Source organism: Natator depressus, chromosome 12 (assembly GCF_965152275.1).
Source record: "Natator depressus isolate rNatDep1 chromosome 12, rNatDep2.hap1, whole genome shotgun sequence".
NCBI lineage: Eukaryota > Metazoa > Chordata > Testudines > Cheloniidae > Natator > Natator depressus.
This window is the reverse complement of record NC_134245.1, coordinates 92,201-102,724: the sequence shown is the minus strand read 5'-3', so window position 1 is coordinate 102,724 and position 10,524 is coordinate 92,201.

Below are 10,524 nucleotides of genomic sequence, written 5' to 3'. Positions count from 1 at the left end.
CACCGGCAGAGCGGTGAGGGGGGAGCTCACGCATGGGACAGCAGGGGCTGCGGGTCGGGAGTGAGGGGCACCGGCAGAGCGGCGAGGGGGAGCTCAGGGCTGGGACAGCGGGGGTTGCGGGTCGGGAGTGAGAGGCACCGGCAGAGCGGCGAGGGGGGAGCTCACGGATGGGACAGCAGGGGCTGTGGGTCAGGAGTGAGGGGCACCGGCAGAGCGGCGAGTGGGAAGCTCAGGGTGGGGACAGCGGGGGCTGCGGGTCGGGAGTGAGGGGCACCGGCAGAGCGGCGAGTAAGAAGCTCAGGGCTGAGACAGCGGGGGCTGCGGGTCGGGAGTGAGGGGCACCGGCAGAGCGGCGAGTGGGGAGCTCAGGGCTGGGACAGCGGGGGCTGCGGGTCGGGAGTGAGGGGCACCGGCAGAGCGGCGAGGGGGGAGCTCAGGGCTGGGACAGCGGGGGCTGCGGGTCGGGAGTGAGGGGCACCGGCAGAGCGGCGAGTGGGGAGCTCAGGCGGGGACAGCGGGGGCTGCGGGTCGGGAGTGAGGGGCACCGGCAGAGCGGCGAGGGGGGAGCTCAGGGCTGGGACAGCGGGGGCTGCGGGGCGGGAGTGAGGGGCACCGGCAGAGCGGCGAGGGGGGAGCTCAGGGCGGGGACAGCGGGGGCTGCGGGTCGGGAGTGAGGGGCACCGGCAGAGCGGCGAGGGGGGAGCTCAGGGCTGGGACATCGGGGGCTGCGGGTCGGGAGTGAGGGGCACCGGCAGAGCGGCGAGGGGGGAGCTCAGGGCTGGGACAGCGGGGGCTGCGGGTCGGGAGTGAGGGGCACCGGCAGAGCGGCGAGGGGGGAGCTCAGGGCTGGGACAGCGGGGGCTGCGGGTCGGGAGTGAGGGGCACCGGCAGAGCGGCGAGTGGGGAGCTCAGGGCGGGGACAGCGGGGGCTGCGGGGCGGGAGTGAGGGGCACCGGCAGAGCGGCGAGTAAGAAGCTCAGGGCTGAGACAGCGGGGGCTGCGGGTCGGGAGTGAGGGGCACCGGCAGAGCGGCGAGTGGGGAGCTCAGGGCGGGGACAGCGGGGGCTGCGGGTCGGGAGTGAGGGGCACCGGCAGAGCGGTGAGGGGGGAGCTCAGGGCTGGGACAGCGGGGGTTGCGGGTCGGGAGTGAGAGGCACCGGCAGAGCGGCGAGTGGGAAGCTCAGGGTGGGGACAGCGGGGGCTGCGGGTCGGGAGTGAGGGGCACCGGCAGAGCGGCGAGTAAGAAGCTCAGGGCTGAGACAGCGGGGGCTGCGGGTCGGGAGTGAGGGGCACCGGCAGAGCGGCGAGTGGGGAGCTCAGGGCTGGGACAGCGGGGGCTGCGGGTCGGGAGTGAGGGGCACCGGCAGAGCGGCGAGGGGGGAGCTCAGGGCGGGGACAGCGGGGGCTGCGGGTCGGGAGTTAGGGGCACCGGCAGAGCGGCGAGGGGGGAGCTCAGGGCTGGGACAGCGGGGGCTGCGGGGCGGGAGTGAGGGGCACCGGCAGAGCGGCGAGGGGGGAGCTCAGGGCGGGGACAGCGGGGGCTGCGGGTCGGGAGTGAGGGGCACCGGCAGAGCGGCGAGGGGGGAGCTCAGGGCTGGGACAGCGGGGGCTGCGGGTCGGGAGTGAGGGGCACCGGCAGAGCGGCGAGGGGGGAGCTCAGGGCTGGGACAGCGGGGGCTGCGGGTCGGGAGTGAGGGGCACCGGCAGAGCGGCGAGGGGGGAGCTCAGGGCTGGGACAGCGGGGGCTGCGGGTCGGGAGTGAGGGGCACCGGCAGAGCGGCGAGTGGGGAGCTCAGGGCGGGGACAGCGGGGGCTGCGGGGCGGGAGTGAGGGGCACCGGCAGAGCGGCGAGTAAGAAGCTCAGGGCTGAGACAGCGGGGGCTGCGGGTCGGGAGTGAGGGGCACCGGCAGAGCGGCGAGTGGGGAGCTCAGGGCGGGGACAGCGGGGGCTGCCGGTCGGGAGTGAGGGGCACCGGCAGAGCGGCGAGTGGGGAGCTCAGGGCGGGGACAGCGGGGGCTGCGGGTCGGGAGTGAGGGGCACCGGCAGAGCGGCGAGTGGGGAGCTCAGGGCGGGGACAGCGGGGGCTGCGGGTCGGGAGTGAGGGGCACCGGCAGAGCGGCGAGCTCAGGGCGGGGACAGCGGGGGCTGCGGGGCGGGAGTGAGGGGCACCGGCAGAGCGGCGAGGGGGGAGCTCACGGATGGGACAGCAGGGGCTGTGGGTCAGGAGTGAGGGGCACCGGCAGAGCGGCGAGTGGGAAGCTCAGGGCGGGGACAGCGGGGGCTGCGGGTCGGGAGTGAGGGGCACCGGCAGAGCGGCGAGTAAGAAGCTCAGGGATGAGACAGCGGGGGCTGCGGGTCGGGAGTGAGGGGCACCGGCAGAGCGGCGAGGGGGGAGCTCAGGGCTGGGACAGCGGGGGCTGCGGGTCGGGAGTGAGGAGCACCGGCAGAGCGGCGAGTAAGAAGCTCAGGGCTGAGACAGCGGGGGCTGCGGGTCGGGAGTGAGGGGCACCGGCAGAGCGGCGAGTGGGGAGCTCAGGGCGGGGACAGCGGGGGCTGCGGGTCGGGAGTGAGGGGCACCGGCAGAGCGGCGAGTGGGGAGCTCAGGGCGGGGACAGCGGGGGCTGCGGGTCGGGAGTGAGGGGCACCGGCAGAGCGGCGAGTGGGGAGCTCAGGGCGGGGACAGCGGGGGCTGCGGGGCGGGAGTGAGGGGCACCGGCAGAGCGGCGAGGGGGGAGCTCAGGGCGGGGACAGCGGGGGCTGCGGGTCGGGAGTGAGGGGCACCGGCAGAGCGGCGAGGGGGGAGCTCAGGGCGGGGACAGCGGGGGCTGCGGGTCGGGAGTGAGGGGCACCGGCAGAGCGGTGAGGGGGGAGCTCAGGGCTGGGACAGCAGGGGCTGCGGGTCAGGAGTGAGGGGCACCTGCACAGCGGCGAGTGGGGAGCTCAGGGCTGGGACAGCGGGGGCTGCGGGTCAGGAGTGAGGGGCACCGGCAGAGCGGTGAGGGGGGAGCTCACGGATGGGACAGCAGGGGCTGCGGGTCGGGAGTGAGGGGCACCGGCAGAGCGGCGAGTGGGGAGCTCAGGGCTGGGACAGCAGAGCCTGCGGGTCGGGAGTGAGGGGCACCGGCAGAGCGGTGAGGGGGAGCTCAGGGCTGGGACAGCGGGGGTTGCGGGTCGGGAGTGAGAGGCACCGGCAGAGCGGCGAGGGGGGAGCTCACGGATGGGACAGCAGGGGCTGTGGGTCAGGAGTGAGGGGCACCGGCAGAGCGGCGAGTGGGAAGCTCAGGGCGGGGACAGCGGGGGCTGCGGGGCGAGAGTGAGGGGCACCGGCAGAGCGGCGAGTAAGAAGCTCAGGGCTGAGACAGCGGGGGCTGCGGGTCGGGAGTGAGGGGCACCGGCAGAGCGGCGAGGGGGGAGCTCAGGGCTGGGACAGCGGGGGCTGCGGGTCGGGAGTGAGGGGCACCGGCAGAGCGGCGAGGGGGGAGCTCAGGGCGGGGACAGCGGGGGCTGCGGGTCGGGAGTGAGGGGCACCGGCAGAGCGGCGAGGGGGGAGCTCAGGGCTGGGACAGCGGGGGCTGCGGGGCGGGAGTGAGGGGCACCGGCAGAGCGGCGAGTGGGGAGCTCAGGGCGGGGACAGCGGGGGCTGCGGGTCGGGAGTGAGGGGCACCGGCAGAGCGGCGAGTGGGGAGCTCAGGGCTGGGACAGCGGGGGCTGCGGGTCGGGAGTGAGGGGCACCGGCAGAGCGGCGAGGGGGGAGCTCAGGGCTGGGACAGCGGGGGCTGCGGGTCGGGAGTGAGGGGCACCGGCAGAGCGGCGAGGGGGGAGCTCAGGGCTGGGACAGCGGGGGCTGCGGGTCGGGAGTGAGGGGCACCGGCAGAGCGGCGAGCTCAGGGCGGGGACAGCGGGGGCTGCGGGGCGGGAGTGAGGGGCACCGGCAGAGCGGCGAGTGGGGAGCTCAGGGCGGGGACAGCGGGGGCTGCGGGGCGGGAGTGAGGGGCACCGGCAGAGCGGCGAGTGGGGAGCTCAGGGCGGGGACAGCGGGGGCTGCGGGGCGGGAGTGAGGGGCACCGGCAGAGCGGCGAGTAAGAAGCTCAGGGCTGGGACAGCGGGGGCTGCCGGTCGGGAGTGAGGGGCACCGGCAGAGCGGCGAGTGGGGAGCTCAGGGCGGGGACAGCGGGGGCTGCGGGGCGGGAGTGAGGGGCACCGGCAGAGCGGCGAGGGGGGAGCTCAGGGCTGGGACAGCGGGGGCTGCGGGTCGGGAGTGAGGGGCACCGGCAGAGCGGCGAGTGGGGAGCTCAGGGCGGGGACAGCGGGGGCTGCGGGGCGGGAGTGAGGGGCACCGGCAGAGCGGCGAGGGGGGAGCTCAGGGCGGGGACAGCGGGGGCTGCGGGTCGGGAGTGAGGGGCACCGGCACAGCGGCGAGTGGGGAGCTCAGGGCGGGGACAGCGGGGGCTGCGGGTCGGGAGTGAGGGGCACCGGCAAAGCGGCGAGGGGGGAGCTCAGGGCGGGGACAGCGGGGGCTGCGGGTCGGGAGTGAGGGGCACCGGCACAGCGGCGAGTGGGGAGCTCAGGGCGGGGACAGCGGGGGCTGCGGGTCGGGAGTGAGGGGCACCGGCAGAGCGGCGAGGGGGGAGCTCAGGGCGGGGACAGCGGGGGCTGCGGGTCGGGAGTGAGGGGCACCGGCAGAGCGGTGAGGGGGGAGCTCACGGATGGGACAGCAGGGGCTGCGGGTCGGGAGTGAGGGGCACCGGCAGAGCGGCGAGTGGGAAGCTCAGGGTGGGGACAGCGGGGGCTGCGGGTCGGGAGTGAGGGGCACCGGCAGAGCGGCGAGTAAGAAGCTCAGGGCTGAGACAGCGGGGGCTGCGGGTCGGGAGTGAGGGGCACCGGCAGAGCGGCGAGTGGGAAGCTCAGGGTGGGGACAGCGGGGGCTGCGGGTCGGGAGTGAGGGGCACCGGCAGAGCGGCGAGTAAGAAGCTCAGGGCTGAGACAGCGGTGGCTGCGGGTCGGGAGTGAGGGGCACCGGCAGAGCGGCGAGTGGGGAGCTCAGGGCTGGGACAGCGGGGGCTGCGGGTCGGGAGTGAGGGGCACCGGCAGAGCGGCGAGGGGGGAGCTCAGGGCTGGGACAGCGGGGGCTGCGGGTCGGGAGTGAGGGGCACCGGCAGAGCGGCGAGGGGGGAGCTCAGGGCGGGGACAGCGGGGGCTGCGGGTCGGGAGTGAGGGGCACCGGCAGAGCGACGAGTGGGGAGCTCAGGGCTGGGACAGCGGGGGCTGCGGGTCGGGAGTGAGGGGCACCGGCAGAGCGGCGAGGGGGGAGCTCAGGGCTGGGACAGCGGGGGCTGCGGGTCGGGAGTGAGGGGCACCGGCAGAGCGGCGAGGGGGGAGCTCAGGGCTGGGACAGCGGGGGCTGCGGGGCGGGAGTGAGGGGCACCGGCAGAGCGGTGAGGGGGGAGCTGAGGGCTGGGACAGCAGGGGCTGCGGGTCAGGAGTGAGGGGCACCTGCACAGCGGCGAGTGGGGAGCTCAGGGCTGGGACAGCGGGGGCTGCGGGTCAGGAGTGAGGGGCACCGGCAGAGCGGTGAGGGGGGAGCTCACGGATGGGACAGCAGGGGCTGCGGGTCGGGAGTGAGGGGCACCGGCAGAGCGGCGAGCTCAGGGCGGGGACAGCGGGGGCTGCGGGGCGGGAGTGAGGGGCACCGGCAGAGCGGCGAGGGGGGAGCTCACGGATGGGACAGCAGGGGCTGTGGGTCAGGAGTGAGGGGCACCGGCAGAGCGGCGAGTGGGAAGCTCAGGGCGGGGACAGCGGGGGCTGCGGGTCGGGAGTGAGGGGCACCGGCAGAGCGGCGAGTAAGAAGCTCAGGGCTGAGACAGCGGGGGCTGCGGGTCGGGAGTGAGGGGCACCGGCAGAGCGGCGAGGGGGGAGCTCAGGGCTGGGACAGCGGGGGCTGCGGGTCGGGAGTGAGGAGCACCGGCAGAGCGGCGAGTAAGAAGCTCAGGGCTGAGACAGCGGGGGCTGCGGGTCGGGAGTGAGGGGCACCGGCAGAGCGGCGAGTGGGGAGCTCAGGGCGGGGACAGCGGGGGCTGCGGGTCGGGAGTGAGGGGCACCGGCAGAGCGGCGAGTGGGGAGCTCAGGGCGGGAACAGCGGGGGCTGCGGGTCGGGAGTGAGGGGCACCGGCAGAGCGGCGAGTGGGGAGCTCAGGGCGGGGACAGCGGGGGCTGCGGGGCGGGAGTGAGGGGCACCGGCAGAGCGGCGAGGGGGGAGCTCAGGGCGGGGACAGCGGGGGCTGCGGGGCGGGAGTGAGGGGCACCGGCAGAGCGGCGAGGGGGGAGCTCAGGGCGGGGACAGCGGGGGCTGCGGGTCGGGAGTGAGGGGCACCGGCAGAGCGGTGAGGGGGGAGCTCAGGGCTGGGACAGCAGGGGCTGCGGGTCAGGAGTGAGGGGCACCTGCACAGCGGCGAGTGGGGAGCTCAGGGCTGGGACAGCGGGGGCTGCGGGTCAGGAGTGAGGGGCACCGGCAGAGCGGTGAGGGGGGAGCTCACGGATGGGACAGCAGGGGCTGCGGGTCGGGAGTGAGGGGCACCGGCAGAGCGGCGAGTGGGGAGCTCAGGGCTGGGACAGCAGAGCCTGCGGGTCGGGAGTGAGGGGCACCGGCAGAGCGGTGAGGGGGAGCTCAGGGCTGGGACAGCGGGGGTTGCGGGTCGGGAGTGAGAGGCACCGGCAGAGCGGCGAGGGGGGAGCTCACGGATGGGACAGCAGGGGCTGTGGGTCAGGAGTGAGGGGCACCGGCAGAGCGGCGAGTGGGAAGCTCAGGGCGGGGACAGCGGGGGCTGCGGGGCGGGAGTGAGGGGCACCGGCAGAGCGGCGAGTAAGAAGCTCAGGGCTGAGACAGCGGGGGCTGCGGGTCGGGAGTGAGGGGCACCGGCAGAGCGGCGAGGGGGGAGCTCAGGGCTGGGACAGCGGGGGCTGCGGGTCGGGAGTGAGGGGCACCGGCAGAGCGGCGAGGGGGGAGCTCAGGGCGGGGACAGCGGGGGCTGCGGGTCGGGAGTGAGGGGCACCGGCAGAGCGGCGAGGGGGGAGCTCAGGGCTGGGACAGCGGGGGCTGCGGGGCGGGAGTGAGGGGCACCGGCAGAGCGGCGAGTGGGGAGCTCAGGGCGGGGACAGCGGGGGCTGCGGGGCGGGAGTGAGGGGCACCGGCAGAGCGGCGAGTGGGGAGCTCAGGGCTGGGACAGCGGGGGCTGCGGGTCGGGAGTGAGGGGCACCGGCAGAGCGGCGAGGGGGGAGCTCAGGGCTGGGACAGCGGGGGCTGCGGGTCGGGAGTGAGGGGCACCGGCAGAGCGGCGAGGGGGGAGCTCAGGGCTGGGACAGCGGGGGCTGCGGGTCGGGAGTGAGGGGCACCGGCAGAGCGGCGAGCTCAGGGCGGGGACAGCGGGGGCTGCGGGGCGGGAGTGAGGGGCACCGGCAGAGCGGCGAGTGGGGAGCTCAGGGCGGGGACAGCGGGGGCTGCGGGGCGGGAGTGAGGGGCACCGGCAGAGCGGCGAGTGGGGAGCTCAGGGCGGGGACAGCGGGGGCTGCGGGGCGGGAGTGAGGGGCACCGGCAGAGCGGCGAGTAAGAAGCTCAGGGCTGGGACAGCGGGGGCTGCCGGTCGGGAGTGAGGGGCACCGGCAGAGCGGCGAGTGGGGAGCTCAGGGCGGGGACAGCGGGGGCTGCGGGGCGGGAGTGAGGGGCACCGGCAGAGCGGCGAGGGGGGAGGTCAGGGCTGGGACAGCGGGGGCTGCGGGTCGGGAGTGAGGGGCACCGGCAGAGCGGCGAGTGGGGAGCTCAGGGCGGGGACAGCGGGGGCTGCGGGGCGGGAGTGAGGGGCACCGGCAGAGCGGCGAGGGGGGAGCTCAGGGCGGGGACAGCGGGGGCTGCGGGTCGGGAGTGAGGGGCACCGGCACAGCGGCGAGTGGGGAGCTCAGGGCGGGGACAGCGGGGGCTGCGGGTCGGGAGTGAGGGGCACCGGCAAAGCGGCGAGGGGGGAGCTCAGGGCGGGGACAGCGGGGGCTGCGGGTCGGGAGTGAGGGGCACCGGCACAGCGGCGAGTGGGGAGCTCAGGGCGGGGACAGCGGGGGCTGCGGGTCGGGAGTGAGGGGCACCGGCAGAGCGGCGAGGGGGGAGCTCAGGGCGGGGACAGCGGGGGCTGCGGGTCGGGAGTGAGGGGCACCGGCAGAGCGGTGAGGGGGGAGCTCACGGATGGGACAGCAGGGGCTGCGGGTCGGGAGTGAGGGGCACCGGCAGAGCGGCGAGTGGGAAGCTCAGGGTGGGGACAGCGGGGGCTGCGGGTCGGGAGTGAGGGGCACCGGCAGAGCGGCGAGTAAGAAGCTCAGGGCTGAGACAGCGGGGGCTGCGGGTCGGGAGTGAGGGGCACCGGCAGAGCGGCGAGTGGGAAGCTCAGGGTGGGGACAGCGGGGGCTGCGGGTCGGGAGTGAGGGGCACCGGCAGAGCGGCGAGTAAGAAGCTCAGGGCTGAGACAGCGGTGGCTGCGGGTCGGGAGTGAGGGGCACCGGCAGAGCGGCGAGTGGGGAGCTCAGGGCTGGGACAGCGGGGGCTGCGGGTCGGGAGTGAGGGGCACCGGCAGAGCGGCGAGGGGGGAGCTCAGGGCTGGGACAGCGGGGGCTGCGGGTCGGGAGTGAGGGGCACCGGCAGAGCGGCGAGGGGGGAGCTCAGGGCGGGGACAGCGGGGGCTGCGGGTCGGGAGTGAGGGGCACCGGCAGAGCGACGAGTGGGGAGCTCAGGGCTGGGACAGCGGGGGCTGCGGGTCGGGAGTGAGGGGCACCGGCAGAGCGGCGAGGGGGGAGCTCAGGGCTGGGACAGCGGGGGCTGCGGGTCGGGAGTGAGGGGCACCGGCAGAGCGGCGAGGGGGGAGCTCAGGGCTGGGACAGCGGGGGCTGCGGGGCGGGAGTGAGGGGCACCGGCAGAGCGGTGAGGGGGGAGCTGAGGGCTGGGACAGCAGGGGCTGCGGGTCAGGAGTGAGGGGCACCGGCAGAGCGGTGAGGGGGGAGCTCACGCATGGGACAGCAGGGGCTGCGGGTCGGGAGTGAGGGGCACCGGCAGAGCGGCGAGGGGGAGCTCAGGGCTGGGACAGCGGGGGTTGCGGGTCGGGAGTGAGAGGCACCGGCAGAGCGGCGAGGGGGGAGCTCACGGATGGGACAGCAGGGGCTGTGGGTCAGGAGTGAGGGGCACCGGCAGAGCGGCGAGGGGGGAGCTCAGGGCTGGGACAGCGGGGGCTGCGGGTCGGGAGTGAGGGGCACCGGCAGAGCGGCGAGTGGGGAGCTCAGGCGGGGACAGCGGGGGCTGCGGGTCGGGAGTGAGGGGCACCGGCAGAGCGGCGAGGGGGGAGCTCAGGGCTGGGACAGCGGGGGCTGCGGGGCGGGAGTGAGGGGCACCGGCAGAGCGGCGAGGGGGGAGCTCAGGGCGGGGACAGCGGGGGCTGCGGGGCGGGAGTGAGGGGCACCGGCAGAGCGGCGAGGGGGGAGCTCAGGGCTGGGACAGCGGGGGCGGGAGTGAGGGGCACCGGCAGAGCGGCGAGGGGGAGCTCAGGGCGGGGACAGCGGGGGCTGCGGGTCAACCCCCCCCGGAGCCGGCGCCCCCTACCCCCCAAACCCCTACCCCAGGGACGGTGAGGGGGAGCCACCGGGGGCGGGGCCTCAGAGCGCCCCCAGCCCGCCCACTGGGGGTCAGAGACCTGCTGCGGCCGGGGCAGGAAGGGGGGCGGGGCTCCGCGGACCCCCTGGGAGAGGCACCACGCGCGGGGCTGGCCCCAGACCCTTCTCCCAGCGGCCAGCGCGGGTCCGGCCACGGTCCGCCCGGGCTTTGGCGTCAGACCTCCCTGCTCAAAGCGGAAGTTGCGGACACAGGAAGTGAGGGCGGCTCTCAGGACGCCATGAGGAGAAGGTCAGAAGCCCCCACAGGGCGGGCGGAGCGGGTCCCTCTCCCGTCCTCAGCCACGTGTCGCCCGCGCGCCACAATCAGCCCGGCCCCGCCCCCGGCCCGAGTCTGCGCCCCCGACCCCTCCCCCCGCGCGCTCCCTCAGCCCCCCCAATGCCTCCCAGAGGCCCCCCCCCTCAGCCATTGGCCCCGACACCCCTCCAGGCCCCCGCGGGCCCCCCCAGCCCCGCCCTCCATCCGGGGGATCCCTCAGACCCCGCTCCCCAAACTCCCCCCAGGTCACCCCAACCCTTTTCCTCATCCCTCAGCCCCCAGCGTCCCCCGAAATGTGCTGCCGCCCCCAGCTCCTCCCCCGTCCTCAGCACCCTGCCCCACGGACTCCCACCCCTTTCTCCATTGCCGGCCCCCCTTTCCCATCCCCCCTCCCCCCATCCACCCCCAGCGTGCCAGGTTCATCATCGCCCATCTCTGCTACCCCCCAACCTGCCGGGTTCCCCTTTCCAGCCACCGTGGGGCCCTCAAACACGCCCCCACCCGTCCCCTCTGGGGTCTCTAAATCCCCTATTCCCACAGTGCACCTTGGTAACCCTTCCCTCCTCTA